This window comes from Equus caballus, chromosome 13 (assembly GCF_041296265.1).
Source record: "Equus caballus isolate H_3958 breed thoroughbred chromosome 13, TB-T2T, whole genome shotgun sequence".
Taxonomy (NCBI): Eukaryota; Metazoa; Chordata; class Mammalia; order Perissodactyla; family Equidae; genus Equus; species Equus caballus.
In genome coordinates, this window is record NC_091696.1 from 40,484,917 (window position 1) to 40,510,747 (window position 25,831).

The following is a 25,831-nucleotide window of genomic DNA, read 5'->3' on the forward strand; positions in this document are numbered from 1 at the left end:
TGCTCAGCACAGAATCTGGCATATAATAGACACTCAGTAAATGTGCATTAAACAAATGGATAGAGGGATGAAAGACACAATGTGTAGGCCAACCTCACTTGTCCACAGTTATTGTACCCTGTTCTGAGCAAAATGGCGACTATGTTGACTTTTGCAGTGTGAGTTTGCAGATTACAGAACTTGCTACCAGGTGCATTTGGCAACGCCAGGACACAATCTGGTGGTCGCTGTGGAAGGGGTTTACCACTGGTATCTAGAGGGTAGAGGCCAGAGCTTCTGCTGAATATCCCATAATACACAGGACAGGCCCCCACAACAAAGAGTGGTCCAGCCTCAAATGTCAACAGTGCCAAGGTTGAGAAATTCTAAGATCAATCAACCTCCTCCACAGCCCTATTATTTTTATTATTGTTTTAAAATTATTATTATTTTTCTGGAGAGAAAACTGAGGAATATGTAGTTTGCTCAAGCATCAGAATGGAGATTTGAACTTCAGTCTTTTGAGTCTAAAACCTGTGCTCTGACCATCTGTCCTGTAGCTCTTGGCAGGTCTTACTTCCAAGGTTGAACTAAATAGGGAGCTTTGCAGTGACAATCTCAAACCTACTGAATATGCCAGAACTTGAAAATGTCCTGCTGCTCCAATATCAGATTTTTACCTCGTTTATGTGAGAAACTAAAGACGTTACTTTGGCCAGAGCTGGGAGTATCTTTAAATTGAATCCGGTTCCCCCTATTGAAACATAATAAGTTTTCAAGTAATCTAGTCTCTTCATTACCACCACCACATCCAGTTGTCGAAATCTCTTTCGAGTTGGTAGTTAAAAGGCCCAGCCACACATTCGTTACATTCTTGTTGCCCGCTAAAATGCTTAGCAACCACACAAACATCACTCAGAATCAAATTATCAGATGTACCGACAAGATGCTCCTCGATTTAATAGTGTGGTAAATGATGGCTGGGAGACGTTCTTTGAAGCTGTGGAGGCAAATGTGAAAGCTAATTCAATTCTCAAATGAATAAAAGTGAGAAACTGTTCTTATAAACCTGATATTGCCAGAGATAGGACCAGAGCCTGCTGCATGCCTTGTATGTAGGAGGAGAGCAGGATTTACTTTATTTCTGATAATAAAGAGCTGGGCTCTGTGACCACACAGGTTTGACCTTGGGTCTCTGGTGGAGAACTCCAGTAGGTGGAAGGGCTCATTTACAACTCAGTCAAGAGCACGCTTGTCTCATCATCAGCTCCCCATGCAGCAGCTTGAGGTGAGGAAGGGGCCCTCTGAAGAAGCATCTAGGGCCTCAGGGAAATCAGATCTCTGTTTATTAGACTCTGAGAGTGCACATAATAGGATCTCCTGAGAGAAAAGGGGCTCCCAGATCACCCAGGCCAGTGGCTTCCCAATTAGTCAGCCGAGCTCTATGTTTTCACAAAGTTGTCTCAGGGGCAGAGGAAGAAGATTTGGAAGAGACTCAGGGCCTGAAATTTGCTCTAATTTATCTCATATATATTGGGCTTAAGGGTAAGATATTATGTAGGGAAAACAGACATGGTGCTAAAAGCCACGAACCCCATTTGTCTACTCACTTAGATGAGGAAAGCTAGGCCCCAAGGCCACACAACCAGTCAGGGGCTGGATACTCCAACACCAGCTCTCTGACGTCAATGAGATGCCCAACAATTCAATTCCATTCTGACACCAAGTACCTGGATTAGCATCCAACTCCACCTATTAGGGGCTCAGTCCACCAGACTCCCTTCACTCCAGACAGCAGACCCAAGTTCCAGGGGCCACCCACACTTCTGCCTGACCAACTGGGCAATACATGTGGGGGTTCCCACGATCCACCTTCAGGTTTGACAGTTCGCTAGAAGGACTTAAGGAACTCAAGAGGCACCATATCTGTGATTATCATTTTATTTTAAAGGATACAAATGAACAGCCAGATGAAGAGATTCATAAACTGACAAGGTTTGGAAGGGCCCGGAGTGCAGGAGTTTCTGTTCCCGTGGAGCATGGGGTGCGCCACCCCATCTATACATCAGTATGTTGGCCACCAGGGAGTTCTCTGAGTCTCCTTGTCCAGAGTTTTTGTTGAGGTTTCATTAGATAGCCATGATTGATTAAATCATTGGCTACATTAGGGATCTCGGTTGCCAGCTGCTCTCCCCTCCCAGGAGGTCTGGGCAAGAGTGGGGCTGAAAGTTCTAGCTCTCTAATCACATGCTTGTCCTTTCTGGCATGGCCAGGCCCTCCCTCAAAACTGCTTAAGAGTCCACCTTGAGTCACCTCATTACATAAACTCAGGTGTGGTCAAAGGGAGCTCCTTAGGAATAACAAAAGATTCTCCTATCCCTCAGGAAGTTCCCAAGGTTTTTGAAGCTCTGTGCCAGGAACCAGGGGCAAAGACCAGATTTTTCATTTTTGCCATCATCCCTCATGGGCGGAGGTTGACACCACCGCCCCTGCTTTCTCTGCCACCCCAGCGTTCCTGCTGAGAGCTGCCTGGGTGTTTTCAGAGTGTTGAAATAGCAGAATGCAGAGTCAGAGCAGGGGAGACAAACGATCTGTTATTGTACAGAGGAGGAAAATGAGACTCAGAGATGCTGAGGACCCAGCTCCTTGGTGGCAAAGCCGGTCTGAAAGCTCGGTCTCTAACCCTGAACTCTTTGAGATTCTCTGGAGGGTTCTGTGTTTGTTTCTACGGCTGCTTCAACCACAAACAGCACACATTTATTTCCTTACGGATCTGGAGGTCAGAAGTCTCAAGTGGTCTGCAGGGCTGTGTTCCTTCCGGAGGCGCTGGGGACAATCTGTTTCTGTGCCTTTTCCAGCTTCCAGAGGCCACCCACATCTTTTTGTTCACGACTCCCTTCCTCCATCTTCAAAACCTGCAAAGCAGCATCTTCAAACCTCTCTCTCTCTCCCTCTGCGTCCTTCTGTCAGACTCTGACCCTCTGCATCCCTCTTAGAAGGGCCTTGTGATGACATCAGTCCCACCAGGATAACCCAGGATAATCTCTCCATCTCAAGATCCTTACCTCGATCACATCTGCGAAGTCCCATCTGCCTTATAAGGTAACATATTCACAGTTTCTGGGGATTAGCATGTGCAGGTTTTGGGGAGGGCCCTTATTAAGCCGACCACAGTTCCATCCTTTCACTATTCCTGGCAGGGATTTGCTAGTCTCAGCCTGTTTTTGCTGCGTCACAGATCGCTGGTGACTGCTGTGGCAGAGAAGGGCACTATGTCTGCTTTCTCTGAGCTTGTTTCTCCAGCTGGTCCCTTCCCAGTTTTGCTAAGGGACAAGGAATTGTCCTTTGACCCCTCAGGGCCATATCGACTCGAGGGAGAGAACTTCCTTAAAGGCTGATATGCGGCTGTGTCCACTCCCTTTCTGTCCTACCTGCTCTGTGTCTGCTGGGTCTGGGTGGCATTTCCCAGTCATCCTACAATGGGGGGATGGGACGCCAAGAAATACTGTTCAGTCATCCTGCATCGTTCAACTCGGCTCTGACTAGAGAGCCCTGCAAAGCAAGGTCTTTGTATTTTCCCAACTAAATAAATGTGTTTTATTTCCAACTTGGGCAACATCTGGCACTCAGAAGACAGGGTGGATGGCCCAAGAAGCATTTGCAAACACCTTTCTTCTCTCTCATCACCCAGTGATTTACTGTGTGAGGTCCAGGAATTTGTCCCCTTCTCCTATTTTTCTAAGAAAAAACTATGGTGGCTCTAATGAGAAATGTCTTGGTGCCAGCCCCGTGGTGTAGTGGTTAAGTTTGCGCTCGCTGCTTTGGCAGCCCAGGGTTCGCAGGTTCGGATCCCAAGCACGGACCTACACATGGCTCACCAAGCCATGCTGTGGCAGTGTCCCACATACAAAACAGAGGAAGACTGGCATAGATGTTAGCTCAACAACAATCTTCCTCAGCAGAAAGAGGAAGATTGGCAACAGATGTTAGCTTAGGGCCAATCTTCCTCACCAAAAGAAAAGAAAAGAAATGTCTTTACTCCCATGTTTCCACATAGGCCAGTGGTTTTCAGCTCCCAGGAGGTTTTGTACCCCCTGCCCAGGGGGCATTTGGCAATATTTGGAGGTATTTTTGGTTGTAACAGCTTGGGAAGGGGGCAGCTATTGGTGTATGGTGGGTAGAGTCAGGGAGAGAGATAAACATCCAACAGTGCACAGGACAGCCCCCCAACAACAAAGACTCATCTCGTTCAAAATGTCAGCAAAGCTGCAGTTAGGAAACCCCGTCTCAGCCCCAAAGGGGATGGAAAAATGTCCCAACAATTTCAGTCTCTTTCTCCACCGATTTACGTGGTCGTCTCCATGGGACAGGGAGCGAGTAATCCTGTTTGCCAGAATAGGGGACAATTACGGAGACACATCAATAAGCAGGCAGGGTCTTTGTTCTCCAAAAGCTTCGAACACAAGAACCAGGCTGTCTGCTTCCTCCGGTCTCGTCCGCCCTCGGACACAGCGAGGCTTCCTTCTCCTGTCCTGCTGCCGATCCCTGCGGGAAAAATAATAGGCAGGCCGCCCTGCCGGGGCCAGGAGGCGGGGAGAGGCTGCCTCTTACTGATGGCTGCAGCCTGTCCTTGCGGCTCCTGCCAGTGTGGCCTCCAGACCTGTTCTGAATGCTCTGCCATGGTTGCGTAAACAAAACATGTATCCTTTTCAAGGTTTAGATTTGGAGCCGGAGGCCTGTGAGCTCTGCTCTAAGCTACTTCCCGTAAAAGCGTAGGACGAGGATTTGGTGGGGAGGGGGTGGGAGAGGGCAAACCATCCAAACAGCTCGTGGTCCCAGCTCTTTGTGTAAATGTCCTTTAGCCAGGAGGGGAAAAGGAAGGCATTTTGATCTGAATGCTTGGCACTTTGCGGTCCCGGTGACTTCGGTCTGGAGCACAGGTAAACAAGGACAAGCAGGCAGGGCTATCTCTTGCTTTTTAATCCCCAGCCGCTGGGGACGACCAGGGTCTGAGCAGGGCCAGCGAAAGCTCTCTTACAAACAGACTTTTTCTCTGTAAGCCACGTGGTCCATCAAGCAAGACTTCTTCGGACTTCATCTCAGCTTGAACCCAGTGATTGCCGTACAAGCCAGTCAGGTCCTTGCCACCAGGAAAATAGACGGCCGAGAGGAATTTTGACATTAGATTGGAGCAGGAAAATCTTCCTTCTTCCGATGACAAAAAAAAAAAGGGCCACTGCTTCCTGTTTAAGAGAGAAGTTTTGTTGTTATGTAAGCTACATGGTTATAGAGGATTTTAATTCTTCCTTTAAATGCGGAGAAAAACAATAATTTTGAAATGGCTTCATTGATCAAAACTTAACTACCGGTGGCAAACATTTATTCACACCACAAAAGGCGCGAGCATCCTTTATCTTAAGAAGAATATTATCTTGTTACAGTTAATAGCTATTGAACTTCCTACTGTGTCTGAGGCACTGTTAAAGGGCACTGAAAATACGTTGTGTAACTTAATCTTCACCCCAATCCTCAGCCAAGGGTGCTGTTATTACCTTGATTTGATAGATAAGGAAACTGAGGGTCAGAGAGGTGAAGTAACTTGTCCAAAATCACACAGCGGGTAAAGTGTCAGAGAAGGAATTTGTTTTTTTTTTTTTTTTTGAGGATTAGCCCTGAGCTAACGTCTGCTGCCAATCCTCCTCTTTTTGCTGAGGAAGACTGGCCCTGAGCTAACATCCGTGCCCATCTTCCTCTACTTTATACGTGGGAGGCCTTTATACGTGGCATGGCTTTTGCCAAGCGGTGCCATGTCTACACCCAGGATCTGAAACGGCAAATCCCGGGCCACCAAAGCGGAATGTGGGCATTTAACCACTGTGCCACTGGGCCTGCCCCAGAAGGAATTTTGAACTCAGATTTGGCTGACTCCACTATCCCAGACTGATGCTCCGCATTTTCACATGCAGACTCTATCTTGGGAGAGACGAGAACCCCACTCTCCGGTTCTCTTTTCTCGTAATGTCTTGGATGAGTTTTGGTGTCAGACTCATGCTGGACTCACACAGTGCATTAGGAAGTGTTCCTCCGTCTCCAATTTTTTGGAAGAGTTTGTGTAGTATTGGTATTATTTCTTTCTAAAAATGTGTGAGAGAATTCCCAAGCGAAGCCAACTGAGCCTAGAGTTTTCTTTGTGGGAAGTTTTTTTTTTTCTTTTTTTTTGCTGAGGAAGATTTGCCCTGAGCGAACATCAGTTGCCAATCCTCCTTTTTTTTGCCATGTGAAGGTTAGCCCTGAGCTAACATCTGTGCCAATCTTCCTCCATTTTTTTTGTATGTGGGACACCACCCCAGCATGGCTGGTGGTGGTATAGGTTCACACCTGGAATCCAAATGCATAACCCCACGCTGCTGAAGCGAGTGCGTGGAACTTAAACCACTCGGCCACAGGGCTGGTCCCTATGGGAAATTTTTAAGCTACAATTCAATAGATACAGCACTATTCAGATTATCTATTTCATCTGGAATGAGCTTTCATAGATTGCGTCTTTGAGAGAGTTTGTCCATTTCAGCTCAGTTGTTGAATTTATGGACACAAAGCTGTTCATACTACTCACCTTATTATCCTTTAAATATCTGTGGAATCTGTAAGGAGATCACCTTTCTCATCCCTGATATTGGTACTTACATCCCCTTTCTCTTTCTTGATCAGTCTGGCTAGACGTTTATCAATTGTACTGATGGTCTCAAAGAATCAGCTTTTAGTTTTATTGGTTTTCTCTATTTTCTGTTTCCTATCACACTTATTTCTGCTCTGATATTCATTGTACCCTTTCTTCTGCTTCCTTTGAGTCCAGCTCAGTCTCTGTGTTCTATTTTAAGGTAGAAACCGAGGTCATTGATTTGAGACCTTCCTGGTTTTCTAATGAAGGCATTCATCATTATCAAATTTCTCCTAACTACTGCTTTTCACAACACTCCACATCTTTTATATGTTGTGTTTTCATTTTCACTCAGTTCAAAATACTTTCCAGTTTTCCTTTGGATTTCTTCCTTGACCCATGGGTTATTTAGAAATATGCTATTAAGTTTCCAAATATTTGGAATTTTCCAGAGATCTGCTATTAATTTCTAATTTAATTCCATTATAATGAAAACATACTTTGAATGACTTGAATCCCTTTGACTATATTGGCACTGGTATTTTGGTCCAGGATCTAGCCCATATTGCTAAGTGTTCTTTGTGGATACTTGAAACACATTGAAAAGAACGCATGTTCCACCCCTGTTGGGTGGAGTGGTCTGTAAATATTTTAATTCAGTGAGGTTGGTTCATGCTGTTCAAGTTTTCTGTATCCTTGTTGATTTTCCATTTACTTGTTCTATCAATTATTGAGAGAGGAGTTTGAAATTTCTAACTACAGTTGTGGAATTCTTCATTTCTCTGTTTTGGCTTTGTGTTTTGGCTCTGTTTTGAGGACTGTTATTGGGTACATAAACATGTGTGTCCTCCAGAGTAAAGGACCCATTTTTATTTTTGGTGAGGAAGATTGGCCGTGAGCTAACATCTATTGCCAATCTTCTTCTTTTTGCTTGAGGAAGATTGTCACTGAACTAACATCTGTGCCAATCTTCCTGTATTTTTTCTTTTTTTGTATGTGGGATGCTGCCACAGCATGGCTTGATGCACCGTGTGTAGGCCTGTGTCCAGGGTCCGAACCTGGGAACCCCAGGCCACTGAAGCAGAGCGTGCAAACTTCATCACCACACCACTGGGCCACCCCTGGACCCATTTATTTATTGTGAAGAAAACTTCTTTATTCTTTGCTCTGAAATCTATTTTCTCTGATGTTAACATAACTGCTCCAGCTTTTCCTAAGAATAATATCATGATATATCTTTTTCTGTCTTCTAGTTTGACTAACCTATTTGTATATTTAGATTTAAAGTGCATTTCTTGTATTTCCAGCATATAGTTAGGTCTTGCTTTTTTTTTTCCATACTGGCCTACTCACCTTTTAATAAGAATGCTTAGACCATTTAAACTTAATATGATTATTAATATAGTTAGGTTTGTGTCTATCATCTTGCAATTTGTTTTTTATCAGTCATTTGTTTCTCTTTTCTTCTGTTCTTTTTTCCTTTTGTTGAATTGAGTATTTTTTTTATGATTTCCGTAAAAAACCAGCTTTATTGAGAAATAATTCACATACCACAAAATCCAGGCTTTTAAAGTGTACTATTTCAGTGGGTTTTAGTAAATTCAGAGTTGTTCAACCATCACTACTATCTAATTCCAGAACATTTTCATCAACCCTGAAGGAAGCCCATACCCATTATGCAGTCGCTCTCCACAGCTAACTCTCCCCAGCCCCTGGTCATCACTACTCTACTGTCTGTCTCTAAGGATTTGTTTGTTCTGGACATTTCATGTAAATATAATCATAAAACACGTGTCCTTTGTGATAGGGTTCTTTCACTTGGCATAGTGTTTTGGGGGTTCATCCATGGTGTAACACGTATCAGTACGTCATTCTTTTCTATGACTGGATAATATTCCATGGTACAGATACCCTACGATTTGCTTTTCCATCCATAAGTTGACGGCTACCTGGGCCATTTCAGTTTTTTGTCTAATGTGAATAGTGCTGCCATCAACATTTATGTACACGTTTTTGTATGGATGTATGTTTTCAAATTTCTTGGCTGTATAACTAGGAGCAGACCTGCTATCCTATGGTAGCTATGGTTAACATTTTGAGAAATTACCAAATTGTTTTCCAAAGTGGCTGCCCCATTTTACAATCCTGCCAGCAATATACTAAGGTTCTAATTTCTCCATGTGCTTGCCAACACTTGTTATAGTCTGTCTGTTTTATTATACCATTGCAGTGGGCGTGCAGTGGTATCTCGGCATGGTTTTGGTTTGCATTTCCCTCATGACTAATGATATTGGGCATCTACTCATGCACTTATTCATCATTTGTTTATCGTCTTTGGAGAAATGTCTCTTGAACTCCTTTCCTCATTTTTAACTTGAGTTGTTTTTCTTTTTATTGTTGAGTTGTAAGAGTTCTTCACATATTCTGGTTACAACGTTCTCATCTGATACACGATTTGCAAATATTTCTCATTCTGTGGGTTGCCTTTGAACTTTCTTCACGTCATCCTTCAAAGCAAAAAAGTGTTTAGTTTTGTTGAAGTTCAATTTCTCTATTTTTTCTTTTGTCAATTGTGTTAGGATGTCATATCTAGGAAGGCTTTGCCTAATACAAGTTTACAAAGCTATACTATTTTTTTTCTAGGAGTTTATACTTTCAACTCTTACATTTTGTTTGATGAAACATTTTGAGTTCATTTTTGGTGTGAGGTTGGGATCCAATTTCATTCTTTTAACTTCTGAATATCCATTTATCCAAAACCATTTCTTGAAAAGACTATTTTTTTCTCCATTGGGTTAGCTTGGTACCTTTGTCAAAAATCAATGGGCCATAAACGTGAGGGTTTATTTCCGGACTCTCAGTCATACTTCATTGATCTATACTTCTAGCCTTATGCCAGTACCACACTGTCTTGATTACTGTAGCTTTGGAATAAGTTTTGAAATTACGAATGTAAGTCCAACTTTGTACTTCTTTTTTAAGATTGGTTTGGCTATTCTAGGTCATATGAATTTTCAGATCAGCCCGCCAATTTCTGAAAAAAGTCCTGCTGTGTTAATGATAAGGATTGAATTAAATCTGTAGATCACTTTAGGGAGCATGGCAGGTATAGTCATGACCCCCGAGAAGATGTCCAAGTTCTAACCTGTGACTGTCTCACCTTACATGGCAAAAGGGACCTTGTAGATGTGATCCAGTTAAAAATATTAAGATGGGAAGGTGACTCTGGGTTATCCTGGTGGACCCAATGTCCTTTAAAGTAGGAGGGTCTGAGTCAGAGATGGAGATGTGATGAGGGAAGCAGCTGTTGGAATAATGCTGCCACAAGCCAAGGTCTGTGGGCAGCCACTAGAAGCTGCCAAAAAAATCTCAAATTGAACTGGAAATGGAGGCTATGGAGGTGAGCAAAAAGAAACAACAACTAAACAATCTCTACTCTAGTGGAGCTTACAGACCTGAATCAAGTAAACTTATCTAATCATAAAGTGCTCCAGGGGGAGATGAGAGCTTATAACGGCTGTCTTAGGTTTAATATGCTGGGAGCAGGAGGTAGGCCTCAGATGCAGTCGCTCAGCAGAAATGTGACAGAAAGAGGAGGGCTGGATCCAATGAAACGGGCGAGGAGCACACTTCAGGCAGAGGAAACGCACATGCAAAGGCCAGGAAGCGAAAAACAGACTTCCGCTCCGGCTCCAGTTTGCATCTCAGAGTATGTGGGGAGACTGGCGGAAGAGCTGCTCCGTGGCCTTATTTCTCACCATCCTCTTGGAGGCCCTGCTGTGATACTGGAGTCAAGCCCGGGGGCTCACTTGCTTGCTTTTAGAAGCCAGGTGTCTCTCTCTTTATCCTCTTGTGAGCCCCACCCCCACACCAGATCATTTTCTATCACTCAGCAGGTCCCACAAGTGCGTGGCTTCCAACACTCAGTTCCCTGAACCCCAGGGTGTGAACCGACCGGGGTTCTTGAGCGTGTTACTTCTTATCTAAGTACCTAGCACACCTGTACTGCCCGTGGCTTCTCCTGAGCCTTTGAGGCCACCGGAGGTCGTACTCGCAGGCTTGGTATAATAAGTCATTGCCGTGCCAGCTCAAGGTAATTAATTCTAACACCACGAACTACTCGAGACTAATTCCACTAAACTATATTGTGAAACCAGGACAAAAAAAAAAATCATACTGTCACTTAACTTCCTACACCTGGTGCTTTTTGTTCCATGCTGTCATTTACTTCTCACCACCAGCCTATCAATTAGATACTATTGCTCTTCTCATTTTACAGAGTCTCGGAAACTAAGGCCCAGAGAGGTCTGCAACGTCACACAGCTTCAGTGCTGCAGCTGGCATTCGATCCCACGTCTAAGTTATTACCGAGACCATGTTCTTTCCGGTATCCTCCTTGAGCTATGCTTTTGGTGCTGGAACCATATTTTACAGCCCAAACTTAACTAACCCTTCTTATTACCAGAGAATTGTTGCAACACGCTTTTACAGCTGTATTTATTTAAATTGCATGATTTCTGTCCTTTGGCCCTATTGCATATCCTGGCACTGCTGATTCTCTGGTCCAGGGTGATACACTGGGGGTCTCTGTGCAAAGCCATCTGCCTCCCAGAAGACCTAACTAGCAAAAACGATAACCGAAAGTCAGTTGCTGATCCTAATTGCTTTGCCCGCTGAACACGTCTCAGATCAAATACCATTTTGTCCTCTTTTTCCCCTTTAGGGGGGAATTAATTAAGCTCTAATTACACCGACAGAAAAAATAGAAGCTACAATAAAATTATTTTTTTTTTTAAAAAAAAAGCCATTAACAAGTTCTGAGCACAGAGCTTGTTATAACCCGGGGAAAGAGACTCATTTGAATTTTACGACCTTTCCATTTACATTTTTTTTTTATGGAACCTTTTCTTACAATCCTCAATACATCTTCCTTCTATGGTATAATCATCCTCGGGAATTTTCAGGTGTTAAATTAGATACTTGAGCGCTCCCTTCCTCTTCCTGCCTTCAGTTGGAGCATCGTGTATCCCATGAGGCAGTTTAGGAATAATTTTTTTGAAACTGATTTAAAAGTTCACACCAAGTTCTCTCCATCTGGAAGGAAGCCTGACTTGCAGAGCCCCTCTGGTCCAGGCAAAATGAGATGGGAGCCAAAGTGTTCCTCGTGAGAGAGAAACTTTAAAAGTGTATGGCAAGTAGGACTTCTCACCACAGCAAGGGGACTCGATTCTTTCTCCCTTTAAACTGGAGCCGGCCACGCAGACAGAGCTGCGCTGCTGTGAAGATGGAAAGGATCTTTCGAGGAGGAGGAGGAGACGCCTTCTGGCTGTGCAGTAGCCACAGCACTGCCCTGAAGCCACAGCTTGGAAGAGAAATGGTCCCAGGAGGAGACGTGATCCGCCAAGTCACACGATGAGGGGCGCAACCGTGCCGCAAACCCACACCGGGACCCATCGCACAGTTTCTCTATCACACACGGCTGGGTCACCTGGTGGGGTCTTTAGAATTCAGATTCTCAATCCCAAGCCTCCAGCTATGGAATCGGAACGTCTAGTGGGCTCGCCGGAATCTGTATTCTTCAAATGCTTCTGGAGAGATTCTGATGACTAGCCAGGCACGGGAGTCGTCGGACTAAAATGGCAAGACCAGGTGAAAAACACAACTTCTCAGGCAAGAGAAGTGCACCAGGTGTCCCAAAGAGCCGAGAAGAATGAAACACACCCCTCAGAGCCTGGAGCTTCCAGTCTAAGTGGTTCCCACAGGGGAATTTCTTTGAAATCTTCTCATTTATCCTAAAAAATCATATAATTTGGGATTCCACTTTAATAATAACCATTATATAAATATATGTGTATATCTCTGTGTGTGTGTGCATGTATATGTGTGTATGTATACCCCAGATATTAGCTAATTCCAGAAGATCTGTTGCATTTCCTAGAACAGCCCATGCTCTAGCCAGTGGACACACATAGCCTGTCCCAAGATTTCTAGAAATCCCTGGTGGGATAGGAGTGGGTGGTTATATCTTCCAGTTTATCTCCAGGCTCTAAATTCCTGCTTCCACTAAATTTGTTTCTGGATCCTCTCATTATTCCACGGCTATCATCTCTACTTTTTGATGAGATGTTAAGTGACCCATACTTGATTTCTACTAATCCATTCTCACAAGCTATTGGTCTCTACGGGCACACTCTAAAACTGATTATTTGGGGAAAAATGGGAAGAAATGCATGGAGGAAGGACAGTGATGTGCTGGACCTGGCTCTGTGTGCACAGACTCACAAGAGCCAGCCATTAAATTTTCAGGAATTTTGCAATCTGGTTGTTAAACTTGGCCATCATTAAAAATTAAATTATATAAACTTATAATTAAGTAAAATACATTATTAATAAAGGTAATAAATATTAACTCACTCTATTTTATTATCTATGCTGTTGAAGTTATTTGTCTACTATATTTGTGTGGGTGAAATACCGTAAAATGGGCTGCTATTGCATCTCTTCCCAATTCTTTGTTCAGTGATTTCACATTGGTAGAATGAAATTGGCCATGGTGCAAGTGTTTATATCATATAAATTGGCAAAGCTACAAATTGTACACACTACAAATCAAAGCTTGATTTATTGTTTTGTTGACTGCCTAGATTCAAAAATTATTGGAGGTGGGGCTGACCTGGTTGTGTAGTGATTAAGTTCACAGACTCTGCTCTGGCAGCCCGAGGTTTGCAGGTTCGGATCCTGGGCGTGCACCTATCACCACTCATCAAGCCAACCTGTGGCGGCATCCCACATAAAATAGAGGAAGATGGGCATAGATGTTAGCTCAGTGACAGTCTTCCTCAAGCAAACAGAGGAAGATTGGCAACAGATGTTAGCTCAGGGCCAATCTTCCTCACACACACACACAAATTAATGGAGAATATGTTAATAATTCTAATTAAACTTGAGTCTGTCATATCTGAGACTAGTATAAAAAGTTGAAGAAATTTTTTTTCAGTATTTGAAAACTATTACCCCATTCAGCAAAGTAGTTACACGTCTATTGACAAATGAGTGAAGTTCTGACATGTCTCCCTTCTGTATTCACTTCCATCTTATGCATCATCATGAATGAATATCAACCAACATTCACATCAGAACTATCCTTGTAATCATATATATATATTTGTTGCCTGATTTTGTCAAGTTATGGTTGAATTGCAACCACAGATCAGCTAGAGATAGAAGAACTCTGAAAAATTCAAGAAAGCATTTTGTGAGAAGCAATTGGCCAAACGGTAAAGAAGAGTGCATATTTTGTTACCATTTGTAAATTGTGTGCTACACATCCTTTATATCTGTAAAGTTTATAATAAACTTACATATGTTTCCCCAGAGAGCTAGTTGTTAAACGTTTACCAGCTAAGAAGGGAAGGCGTTTATATCATAATATAAACACATTGAACGGTAAGCATCCATAAGTATATACTTTCTCACCTCAGAATGGGTCATTTTTCTTCTCCCTCCCTCTCAGGTGCAAAAACTAACTGCTTCCTTTATCTTCTGCAAAGCTATTTAATCATCTCTTTCACTGCGATATTGGACAATGGTGTGTTACCACCCAAACATCCATGTCCCTTCTTCCCATCAATTGCATCTTACTCTTTCATTGGGAATGCACAGCTCCTTCATCCTCAGTTTTATTGTTTGGGTGGAATTAGCCCCATTCCCCAACTATAGGGATCGGCTCTGTTGGGTTAAGCCATTCAGCCTGTTCCCGCTTCCTGCCACAGTGATTGGTTTGGAGTTGAACACATGACCCAACTTGGGCCAATGAGAAAAAGGGACTCCTAGGACTTAAGGAGGAGATGGAAGAAATATGCTCCTTTTCTTTGGACAATGTAGTGTAAGATAAGAACTACTTCAGTCATTTGTTATCACAAGGAGAGAGCTCAGAGCTGGGGAAGAGAGACTACCAGAACCTGAGGATGAAGCCAAACATCATAGAAAGCAAAGAGGATAGACGAAACCTGAATCCTTGGTAAAGTCATTTGAGCTACTAGATGAAGTCTTAGTAAGACCAGACCTTCCTGATTTTTAGGTACAAGAACTAAAAAAATCCCCATTGTTTTTAAGGCCAATTTGAGTCAAATTTTCTGTCACTTAAAACTAGAAATATCCTTAACTTTCACATTTGTTTTGGCTCCTAACCTCAGGGCCTCACTTTCCACCCCAAGGCTATAATAAAGCCTTTGGATAAACACAGGTATTTTCTTCCCAAGAGAAATTCTCTTCAAGCCAATATGACAAAAAAACTTAACTTCACTACATAAAAGTAGTGTGTCTAATAATTTATCATCAAGCAAAATGAATATTCTAGAAAGTGGCACTGTATTTATTCCGTGGCTTCTGAGTACCTGCTAGCAGAATCGTCTACTACAGGGATGTGGTTATTTCAGTTTGAGAAGCCTGGCGCTAAAGCTCTAAGCCACCACTTGCATCTCAGATCGTCAACTCTAGGTTGACTATTCACATGTTTTATGCCAGTCACAGAGGAGGATGTTGAGAGATTTGGAAGGAGAACGCAGTAATTTAAGGGAGGTGAAGGATAATAGGAATAATAATAATAGCAAAATCTTATCCAGTGCTTGCTATGTGCCAGGCTCTGTGCTAAGTGCTTTCCATGAGTTAAGCCTCACCGCCTTTCTAGGAGGTAGGCATTGGCCTCCCCCATTTATAGGTAAATGGAAATGCTTGCCCAAGGTCACACACCTTGGCTTCTGAGTCTGTGCTCTAACCACTAGGTTGTATTGCTTCTCCACTTTGTGCTTGGGAGAAAATTGGGGAAAATGGAGATGTATCTGGATCCAGTTCACAGGAATAATGAGTCCAGGCGAGGATCGCCTCTGAGGCTTTGAGAGTAGTTGTGGAATCCTGGCATCCACAAAAGATGTTTAATTAACGCAAGCAAAGAGACCAAATGCCATTCATGCTTGAAGGGAGCAGGAGGCAGAATCAGAGAGGCAGCCAAGAACTCAATTTCCATGGAGCAAGATAAGGCCGTCAACAGTCAAGGATCAAAGGTCAGAAAGACATGGAACATGTCAGCAAGTGGAATGAGCAGGTTGAAGACATTGGTTCAGAATGGAGATTAGACACAATGAGAGGGCACCAAAGGATGATTTTTATGAAGTAAAGTAGGAAAGGCCTAACGGTTGAAGGCCATGTACTTAGAGGAGTCCAATACTATATGTTGCCACAATAATGCTATGGCAAAAACCATGCCAAAACTCAGCCTCCTACAACAGTGAGCATTTATTTCTTGTTCGCAGATTTGTGGACCAGCTGGGGTTCAGTTGATCTAAGTTACGCTCTGCTCCAAGCTGCAAGCTGGGTTCAGGTCAGTTCCACGTGTCTCCCACCCTCTGTGGCCCAGCAGGGGAGCCAGGGCAGGCTTATGTCATGGCAATGATAAAAGCACGAGACAGCAAGTCCAATCATACAAGCACATTTCAAGTCTCCACCGTATCTTGTCTGCTAGCATCCCATTGGCCAAAGTCACTCCCATAGCCAAAAGCAGAGGGTAGGGGAACACTGCCCACCATGTGGCCATGGCAAGGGGATGGGTGTGTAATACTGTTCTGAGGGAGGGAATAATTAAGACTATTACCCAATCTACTACAAGTCCCAAAGAGAAGCTTTGCCTTACAGTGATGTGAGGATCTCCTCTGAAGAGGAAAGCGAGGTGTGACACAGTGTGCTTGGCATTGGAGAAGGAAAATGGGGAAGAACCCACAGAGGTGAGCCGGTTTATGGGAGAGCAGGGCAGGTGAATGGGGAGATGGGGTTGCTCTTTCCAGGCCTTGGTGAATGTAGGCACATGACCCATGGCTGTTTCTAAGGCAGCTCAGTGGAAAGACTCACTCAAGACATCTATCAAAACTGTGCTCAGACTAGTTATAAACTAGCAAAGGTGCGACATTAGTGGCTATAGATAGACAGTTAGGCGTCTCCCATTTCTGAGGATTCTAAGGTCACTGTACTACGGACTAAGCACAGCCAGCCCAACAGAAGGTTAACTCTGAGTACAGAAGCTTTCTATGTGTTGCGCTGGCTCCGTTAGGTCCATTTCTTACAGAAAGCATGCAATGATCAGAGTGACTGTTTCCTTGCCAATTTCACCTCCTCCTTCTTGGACAAGCCTCTTCGTGCCTCTCTTTCCACCAGAGAATGCAGCCATGACCAAAGGCAGGCCCCATAGCCCAGGGATCTGCATTCGCGACTCCCTGAGCTAAATGGTCTTGACCGCTTTTATTTGGCTCTCTGAATCTGAGACCACAAGCAATATTCCTTGGGGGTAAGGGCACCCTGGTTAACTTTTATTGGGATATCAGAGTCCGAAAGCGTAAGGTATCTACTGCTACATAAATGTCAACATCTGGTCTTCATTTTGTAACGGCACCTTCAAAAAGCCACAAAAAAACCAATTTTAGATCAGTAGTTCTTGATCCTAACTGCACATTAAAGTCACCTTCAGAGCTGTGATATCATAGACGCCTGGTCCGTTCCCATGGAACAATTAAATCAGGATCTCAGGGTAGGGAGGGTGCCTGGACATTGTTTTTTTTGTTGGTTTTTAAGCTTTGCAGATGTTTCGAATGTGCAGCCAGATGTGAAAATCACTCTTTTAGACTCTCCAGTTTAATCAGCTTGGAGCTGTATCGGTCTGGTGATTCCTCTTATAAAATTCATCGTGAAAATATAAAATATGTTCATGTTCATTCCGTGTTCAGTTTTGAAAAATGTAGCTTCTTCGGAAGATCAGAACGTTATTTTTCTTTGTTTTGAAAGTTCTGCCCTAATCTTTGGCCAAGAGCAAGGTGGAGGCACGTGTTTTCAATGGTAACATTAACAATAAGTAACAATGGTGATGATGACGATGATGAGCAAGGGTCAGGACATCTTGGCCAACTGTGCGTAGACACAGAATATTATAGGTTTTTCTTTTTTTTTCTCTTCAGGAATTTATGTGCATATTAATATACATTTTGTTTTATAATCAAGGAAGAACTGGGTTGGGGGGGTATTTTCTTGGATCAAAGGCCAGTGGGAGAGACAAAGAAGACAACCATGAGGGGACTCCGTGATGTCTACCTTCTCCAAGCCTCGTGGACTGCTTCTTGTATGTGCTAGAAACTTACCAACTGCCCTGTCCTTAGGGACTTGGTGGGTCTGGGTATTTTCAGAGTTATTTCAGGGGCAGATGACAAAGTGTAAGATAAAGTTGAGAAGACCATTCTCCCTCCTTCCAACCTGAGCCCTCTAGAGCATCCTTGGTCAGAAACGGTCATCCCCATTTCACAGCGGAGACAACTGAGGCTCAGATCAAGTAAGGGATTGCCCAGCATCACTCAGTTAGGAGAGATGAGCTGAGATTTGAACTCTGCTCTCCCCAACCCAAAATTATTTGCTGATTTGAAGACGGAAAACCATGGTATTTCGGGGGACTGGAAACAGAATAATAGAAATATTTTTATCTTTAGTTAAAACCCTCTGACATCAGTTTCTCTGGACATTTAAGGATGACTCCTTGTTGAGAAATATCTTCAAGTTGTTTCTAAGACATCAGCAAACCCTATGACTTCATTCTCCCCGGACAACCCACTCCTGTGGAAAGAACATGAAAGCACTGGGCTCATGTTTGCAACAAGAAATGGAAAGGCTTCCTTGCCAAAAAGCCTTATGCCCTTTAGTTTTTCCACTAAGGAGTGAAAATGGGAAGAGTAAACAGAGACTTCAGGCGGCAATGACCTTGCCTACCACTGCTTCTTGCCTTAGAATCTAGAGGCTGCCTTGGGAGTCACCGTTACAGTACAGAATTGACATTGCATTCATTTTCCCACCAAGAAGGTCCTGGATGGTTAGGAATTTGCACTGAATGGCCAGGTTGGAGAATTTATTTTCAAAGTTGACCTCGACATGGAAATCCCATAGCTGAATAGTCTGGTCATCTATTTGCATTCTGCTCTGATTTCTTTCTCAGGCTCTGAGCTGGCTTGGTATTACAGTTTTACTTTTTATTTTTCCTCTGCAGCTCCCAAATGCAGCCTTGGCACTCTCTCCTCTATTATAAACCTCATTTTGCTATAATTAGGGGTTAATTAGTTAGACATCCTTAGATTCCGCTGCAACACCCCGGTCAGTGAACCTGACCGAATGCCAAGGAAGCTGGCGGGCATGCCAGTGGTGCAGAGATGAGGCTTTCTGCTACAAACGCATTTACAGCATATTAACCTAAATTTCTTATTTCTTTTCTGAAGCACCGAGAGCAACACGGGAAATGATATAGACATTCCAGGAAGGAATGGTGGGGGAGTGGGGAGAACCAGCCTTTCTGTGATGAAGTAAATTGTTCCATACTGCTGATTTGCCCGGGAGATTATTCTGCATTATCTATTATTGGAATGGAGTGTCAAAATATTTCTTTTTCTCAAACATGTTATAGGTTGTGAAACTCATTTCCATTGAAAATACCTGGCCATGATTTCTCAGCTAAGGAAATAACCATCTCTAAAGTTATCTGTGGAAGTCAGGGAGCCAATAATGTTTGGCTACTGTGACGTTTATTTGGCTTAATGGGTTCCTTCCTGAGAATTTAATGTCTTTTCCACACACCGCCACTACAAAGGGAATGAAACTGACGTACGTCCACCCGCGGGTGCGTCCTTCTCTTTAGATTATGTGAAAAATGAGCCCAATTGCAATTCCCTTGTTACGTCCACTCACCTAACATTGAACAAATGTCTCTTTGAGGACCTGTTGTCTGCTGAGCACCCCATTCTCTCTTTCAGCAATATCATTGCTTTCCTGTCTTCCCAAGTCCCTCAAAGTTTGCAGCCTTTATTCTGTCCCAGGCTTCTCAGGTCCACCCTGACGTACAGCTTCCAGGAATCACCTCCAGGTCCTGCCCCCACTGCCCCCTCGTCTGTACGGGCCCCCTCTTATAACACAAATGAGAACAAAAACCATACAGTTATGATTTTTTAAAAAATGGAATTTAACAAACATTTAACTACACCTATGGCGCCATTTGCAATGTAAAGATGTGGATGTCATCTTGCCTGTCTTCCAGGGCAGATGACTAAAGAGGGAGGTGTGCTCATACTCAGGGAGATATTCAAAATCTTTGATGACAGCCACGCGTGAGCATCCACAAATCAGAACAGACCATGGCTTCAGCACTGGAGCAGCCCCCCGAAGACCCCCATTTGTTACCGAACCTGAAGTGAGTTCGCTCACCCGTTGCGCAGCAAGCCAATCTCTGACACCGGGGGTGGTGGAAGAAAGTAGGAACTTTATTTTTGCACAGCGCTGAGCAAGGAGAGAGGGCAGCTAACGCTGAAATCCCAAACTCCCCGAAAAGCTAAAAGGAAGGGTTTTTATTTGGGGTTTTAGGTAGGGGAGGGGGAGCGTATGGCCTTGCTGGTCGGAGCTTTCCCACCAGCCTGTCTTTGGCCTTGAGACACTTGCAGAGAGGAGGGAGCTCATGACCTTGCTGGTCAGAAGCTTTCCCACCAGTCTGTATCTCTTTGTGGGGAGGAGATAGTCCAGGTGCTTGTCCTTGATGGTGTCTGTCTCCATGGAGAATAGTGGATTCTGGAGCCAGGAAGCCAGAGAGTAAGCAGGGAATGAGTGTTTTAGTTTTAACCCCATATATGCTGGGTTTAATGTGGGGAAACTGATACCAGGGTCGGTATCACATTGAGCTGGCTAATCGCCCTCTATTGGCTGGAGTGTGAGACGTCCCGGGTGAGTGGCTGGCATGATGCAGGAGGGGAAGGGGGACATAGAGATTTGGGACAGCAGGCATTTACCAATCGGAATGGCGGTGTTCCAGTGTTTAACCAACTTAGATAAGCAGGCTAGTGCATGGTTGAATAACAGTCCTGCTTGGACAAAAATATAGGCTGTAAGCTTGTCTATGCAACAGAAACCACCTGGGGAACTTGTTAAAAATTCAGATTCTCAGCCCTACATTCCGGTGCTGATTCAGTGATCCTAGGGTGGGTCTTGGAATATGTATTTTAACAAAAGTCCTTAGTGACCATGATAGGACCAGCTGCTAGACCTGGATCTGGAAATGACTGCTAACATCTTGGTCAAAAGAGCAGACCTTGGGGTCTGGTGGGTCTGGGCCATTGGCTTAAACTCTCTGATCCTCAGTGCACCCACCTGTGAAACGGTGCTAATGATAGTGTTGTGAGGATTAAATGAGAAAACACTTCTGAAATAGCCCAGAAGTCCAGACCTGGCCCAGAGAAAGTGCTGTTCCTCTCCTCCCCTCCCCCACCCACTTCCCATCCAAGGAGGAAGAGGAACTTTTTTTTTGGTGAGGAAGATTGGCCCTGAGCTAACATCCATGCCTATCTTTCTCTACTTTGTATGTGGGACTCTGCCACAGCATGGCTTGATGAGCACTGTGTAGGTCCACGCCCAGGATCCGAACCTGTGAACCCTGGACTGCCAAAGCAGAGTGCGTGAACTTAACCACCACGCCACTGGGCTGGCCCTGGAAGGGGGACTTTTAACTGAAACTTCTAAGGTGCTTCATAGGAATGATGACTCTTGGGAGCACCCTAGCTCTCATTAGTCAATATCTCCTAGTATGAGGTCTACAGTTTCAACAAGCACCCCCACATTGTTCCTATGTTCGCTAAATTAAAGACAAACAAAACACATTGCTCTAGCTGGAGAAAGAACAAACAGTTTCAGGTCACAAGAGTAGGTTGCTACCCGCTCTGCTTACGTATGAAGAGTAATCCTGAACATGGCCAGCATTCATGATTTAGGCCCTGGAGGACTCGGGGCTCGAGCATCGAGTCTGCCTGTCAGTGCACTCCCGTCATCTGGTTCCCTCTGGGATGCATAATCTCATTCAAATATGGATGTAAGCGCCGCCCCCCCAGCCCACCGCCTGATACACTGTGAAGACGAAGTGAGCTAATGGATATGCAATATGTGTGCCTAAGACAGCGTTTTAATTAATGACGCAAATCGAGAGTCCTGTTGGTTGGGTGGGAGGCATCAATTTATTTTCTCCTTTCAGTTTAACCAAGATTTTATTTATCACTCTTTTCATAATTATAAAAATACTGGGACAACAGTGGACAAGTTGGGAAATAGAGAAAAGCATAAAGTGGTTCAAAAAATGTACTTATCTGGGCACGATGACTAGATTGCCCAAAGGGCTTACTTATCAGGGCACGATGACTAGATTGCCCACCAGCCTTCCTGCTAAATCAGAGAAGATGGGCCTTGAGCAGACCTGAAGGAGAGGAAGAGGATAGTGATGGGGCCAAGGGCACAAGCTCTGATGTGGGTTCCAATGGCTCAGGTGACTTCAGGCAACTCACTTAACTTCTCTTTGCCTCAGTTTCCTCATCTGTAACATGGGGATAATGCTTCTCCCTACTACACGAGGATCTTACAAGGATTAAGCAAAATCAAACACGTAAAGCTCCTAGCCTACTCACAAACCACTGGGTTATTATTAGAATAATACACGTTGACCCAGCGAGGAAAATCAGTTCACATAATGGCTATGCCAATTGTCTGCAGGTGTTGTCCATCCTGATCAGTCCATTTGTAGTCCAACATTTTGGCTGTCATCCCAGGAATAATGAAAGATGTAGCTAACATTTACCGAGCCCTTACTGGCCAGGCACTAATCAAAATGCATCATCACATTTAACCCTCAAAAAAGTCCTCTGGGACTAAGATATAAAGGAGTTGGTATTTTATTTTTAACTTTTATTTTATTTTATTTTATTTTCCCTATCTAACCTGAAAAGTTTACCTGTCATGCTCCCGGCTCCACTCATACCACCCCAACCCAGATGCGCACACCCAGAGGAACATTTGGGTCCCTGCTGTTGCTTTGAAGGAGTCCTGTCTGCGACGCCAGCTTGATTGTTTGCTTCATGGCTAATTTTAAACATTTGTTTAATATGCAAATGATACCTCCCAGTGACAGCCTGGAAAGAAGTGCAAATGTCTTTCCCTCAAAATGACACAGCCCCGCTGCTGCTCCCACTCAGTTACCGTCGCTGCGTTACTTTACCTCGGGGTGCCGATTTACCCAATGATCTCAATGCCCCAACTTCAAGCGGGGCCACTGCTAACCCATACGCCTTTATGAGAATGAGCAAATAGCACCCCCTCTGGAAAGATAAATTAGAAGAAAGCACCACCACCACCACTTCGCCATCCCCAGCAGAAAGTCAGAAAAAGCTATTCCCACATTAGTGGTTGACCTAGGAAAAAGTACTCCAACATCATAGGGCACATCTTTGTGCAGTGCACAACCTGCAAAACCTTATATGGCAGTCCTGACCCAGAGTCATTTGTATTTCTGAGTTACCCCATGTTGTGGAACAAAAAAATGTTATTTCAACAGCTGGCTCCAGAGAGCCTCTTCAGGTGAGAACTATGTTTGATGAGGAAAATGCCTTGATGGGTTACTTTTGTGTGAAAAGATTCTCCATGTGGAAGGAGACGGCTCTTTGGACAAAGGTGCTCTCTGTTTGGTTGGCAGGAATTGGTGGTTGTTACGGGGAGGATGGTTAGGCTGAGGTAAGAGGAGAGGGGATGGAAAGGAGAAGGAGACGGAGTAACAAGATGGAAAGATGGAGCCTGTAGAGAAAGATGGAGCCTGTAGAGAAAGACAGAGCCTGTAAAGAAAGACGGAGCCTGTAGAGAAAGACGGAGCCTGTAGAGAAAGACGGAGCCTGTAGAGAAAGACGGACCCTGTAGAGAAAGATGGAGCCTGTAGAGAAAGACGGAGCCTGTAGAGAAAGATGGAGCCTGTAGAGAAAGACGGAGCCTGTAGAGAAAGGTAATCAGTGATAAGTGCCCCATGGCAGGGGGTCAGAGGGCATTTTTTTAGGAGCAGGGATGTTTAATATTCCAGCTTGGGTTTGGGGGTATTGCCACATAAACCTCTGTTGCCTTAAAGCTTTGCCAAAAATCTGAGGAACATAACTTTGTCTTAGGAGAAGCAGAGGAGGTGGAAAACTGGGGGTTGCATGCTTTGTGGACAGTGCTTGCAAGACAGTGAGGTGGCCCTGAAACTCCATGAAAGGAGAAACACAAAGACAGCGACCAGAGAAGCCGAAGAGCCAATCTGCATCAGGGCTCTCAGAGTCCTAGAGAGATGGGAAGCGACGCTGGCTCTCCCCCCATAGGTGGGGTGGCAGTAAAGCCAATTTTGAATTTCAAAGGACAAAGTAACCCCAGTGGACATCAGGGTTTTCACGTCCGCCATGATCACAGAGTGTTGGCTCTCTGTCATCTCTCTCTTTCTCTGAATTACAATGAATAATTATAGTTCATAGCTACTGAGTATCTAATATGGACCAGAACTGAATAAACATGGTCTCAAACTTCAAAACAAACTTAGGCAAGTAAGTGTTTATGTCCACATTTCAGAGTTAATGGCCCTGAAGCTCAGGGAGGTGAGTAAATTAACGCGTCCAAGTTCACAGAGGTGGTGAGCGACAGAGCCCAGAGAGGAACCCAGATCTCTCCAGCTCAGAGACAACGACATTTCAGCATCTCAAGGTGGTGAATCCCCATCTGTTAAAACTCTCTTTTCCAACCACTTCAGAAGATCAAGTTCCTGGGGCCGGACCTAGGAAATGCTGAGAATTAGAAACTGACACACGTGGCAACTTTCCATTACCAGAATAAAATCCTGCAGATTTTGGAGACAGGCCAGGCTAACCAAGTAAGAGTCTGAATTTTAGTTTGGTTCTTAAGGAAAGCAAAAGAACAGGATGCTAGAGCAAAGGAAAGTTGAGTCCCCTGTTGGTTGAAGGAAGGCGAGCATCAGACCCAGGTGGGCACCACGAAAGGAGATGCCTTCCTCCAGTAAGGATGGAGGCTTTGCTGAGTGGCGGGCTCTTCCCAGCCGGCGTTCCCTTCACTCCAGGAGCGCATGGTCTGGCATTTTGAAGAGAGGAATTGCTTTCATTTATGTGAAGAGCATGCAAAGTGTGCCTAATTGCCCTGCAGCATGGTGACAATGATGCTTATCACTAAGGAGGTATCGGATCACCTTGCTTAGAAGTCGTATTTCACGGCGATGCTACATTCCGTCCATGTGTGCTGAGACTTCATGGCTTTTTAATCACATTGCAGGGTGGTCACAATTAAGTAGAGGGAAACATGCTATGCAGTAACGCCAATGAAAGGGAGAGGGAAAATATTGTTTTCTGTGTGCCAGGCACACGGTGGCAGAGGGGGTGGATGACCAAGAATCTGGCACTGTTTGCAAGTACCCCACTCGCTAGGGGATGGCATCACCCCTCCTGGAGAAACACCAGCCCAAATACAAACATGGCTGAGGCATGAGAGCTTCCAGAGAGAGGGCCAGAGGGAATCTGGGCACATCCTAATGACCTTCCAGAGAGAGGGCCAAGGAGGATTCTGGGAATGCGGGTCACAGTGGCATTCCGGAGAGAGAGAAAGTTGGGGGAGCTTCTGGGAATGTGGTGTTCCTAAGAAAGGGAGAATGGTGTTGAATTCTGGGAGCACAGCACCTACATGAGACTTCCATCTCCTCCACTCACAAGTCAAAGCCACCGACATCATCTAGGTGCAGGTGGAAGCAGATGAAGCCTTGGGCTCTGCTCACATCCTTCCAGAGAGAAATGGGGAGGAGACTTTTTCTCCAAAGGCTGGGTGAACCGTGTAGCTACAGAACCCAAACAGCAGATCCTGAGAGTCTCAGAGATCTGTGACCCTCTGGGAAGGCCAGCGTTGGTCTGCGGTGTTAAGGAAAGCCCTCTCTGGAGGCCAAGAAGGAGCAGAACAGAAGGGAGGAGCTCTCCTGACCCCAAGACAGGGATGTTCAAGGACATGAGAGGGGCTTCCTCAAGGTACCTCCACCAGGGCTCGCCCACCCCCCGCCCCCAACTTCATCCCACACAGCTAGAGATTATTTCACTTCCTATCATCATGGCGTTGGAACTCAACAGAGCCGAAGAGTTCATATACTGAAATACAATATAATTATTGAAAGCTACTAATAATAGCAAATGCTTAAATAGCTCTGGCCTTGTGCCAATCATTGTTCTGAATACTTGATGTATATTAGCATTTTTAGCATTTAGCTATATTAGCATTTTTAAAAAATTAAACTTTTCAGTTTTAGAT

General features: G+C 44.4%; 1 long non-coding RNA gene across 2 annotated transcripts in view; it reads left to right on the plus strand.

The window, feature by feature from the left end:
• The first annotated feature begins 2,533 nt into the window (after window positions 1-2,533).
• LOC138917173 (uncharacterized) overlaps window positions 2,534-25,831 on the plus strand; it is a 58,374-nt gene continuing 35,076 nt past the window's right edge. Inside the window, exon 1 of one of the 2 annotated variants that reach the window (XR_011424787.1) lies at window positions 2,534-3,081. This is a non-coding gene — a long non-coding RNA (uncharacterized lncRNA). The remainder of the gene's footprint in view (window positions 3,082-25,831) is intronic. The other variant, XR_011424788.1, reaches the window with a different exon arrangement.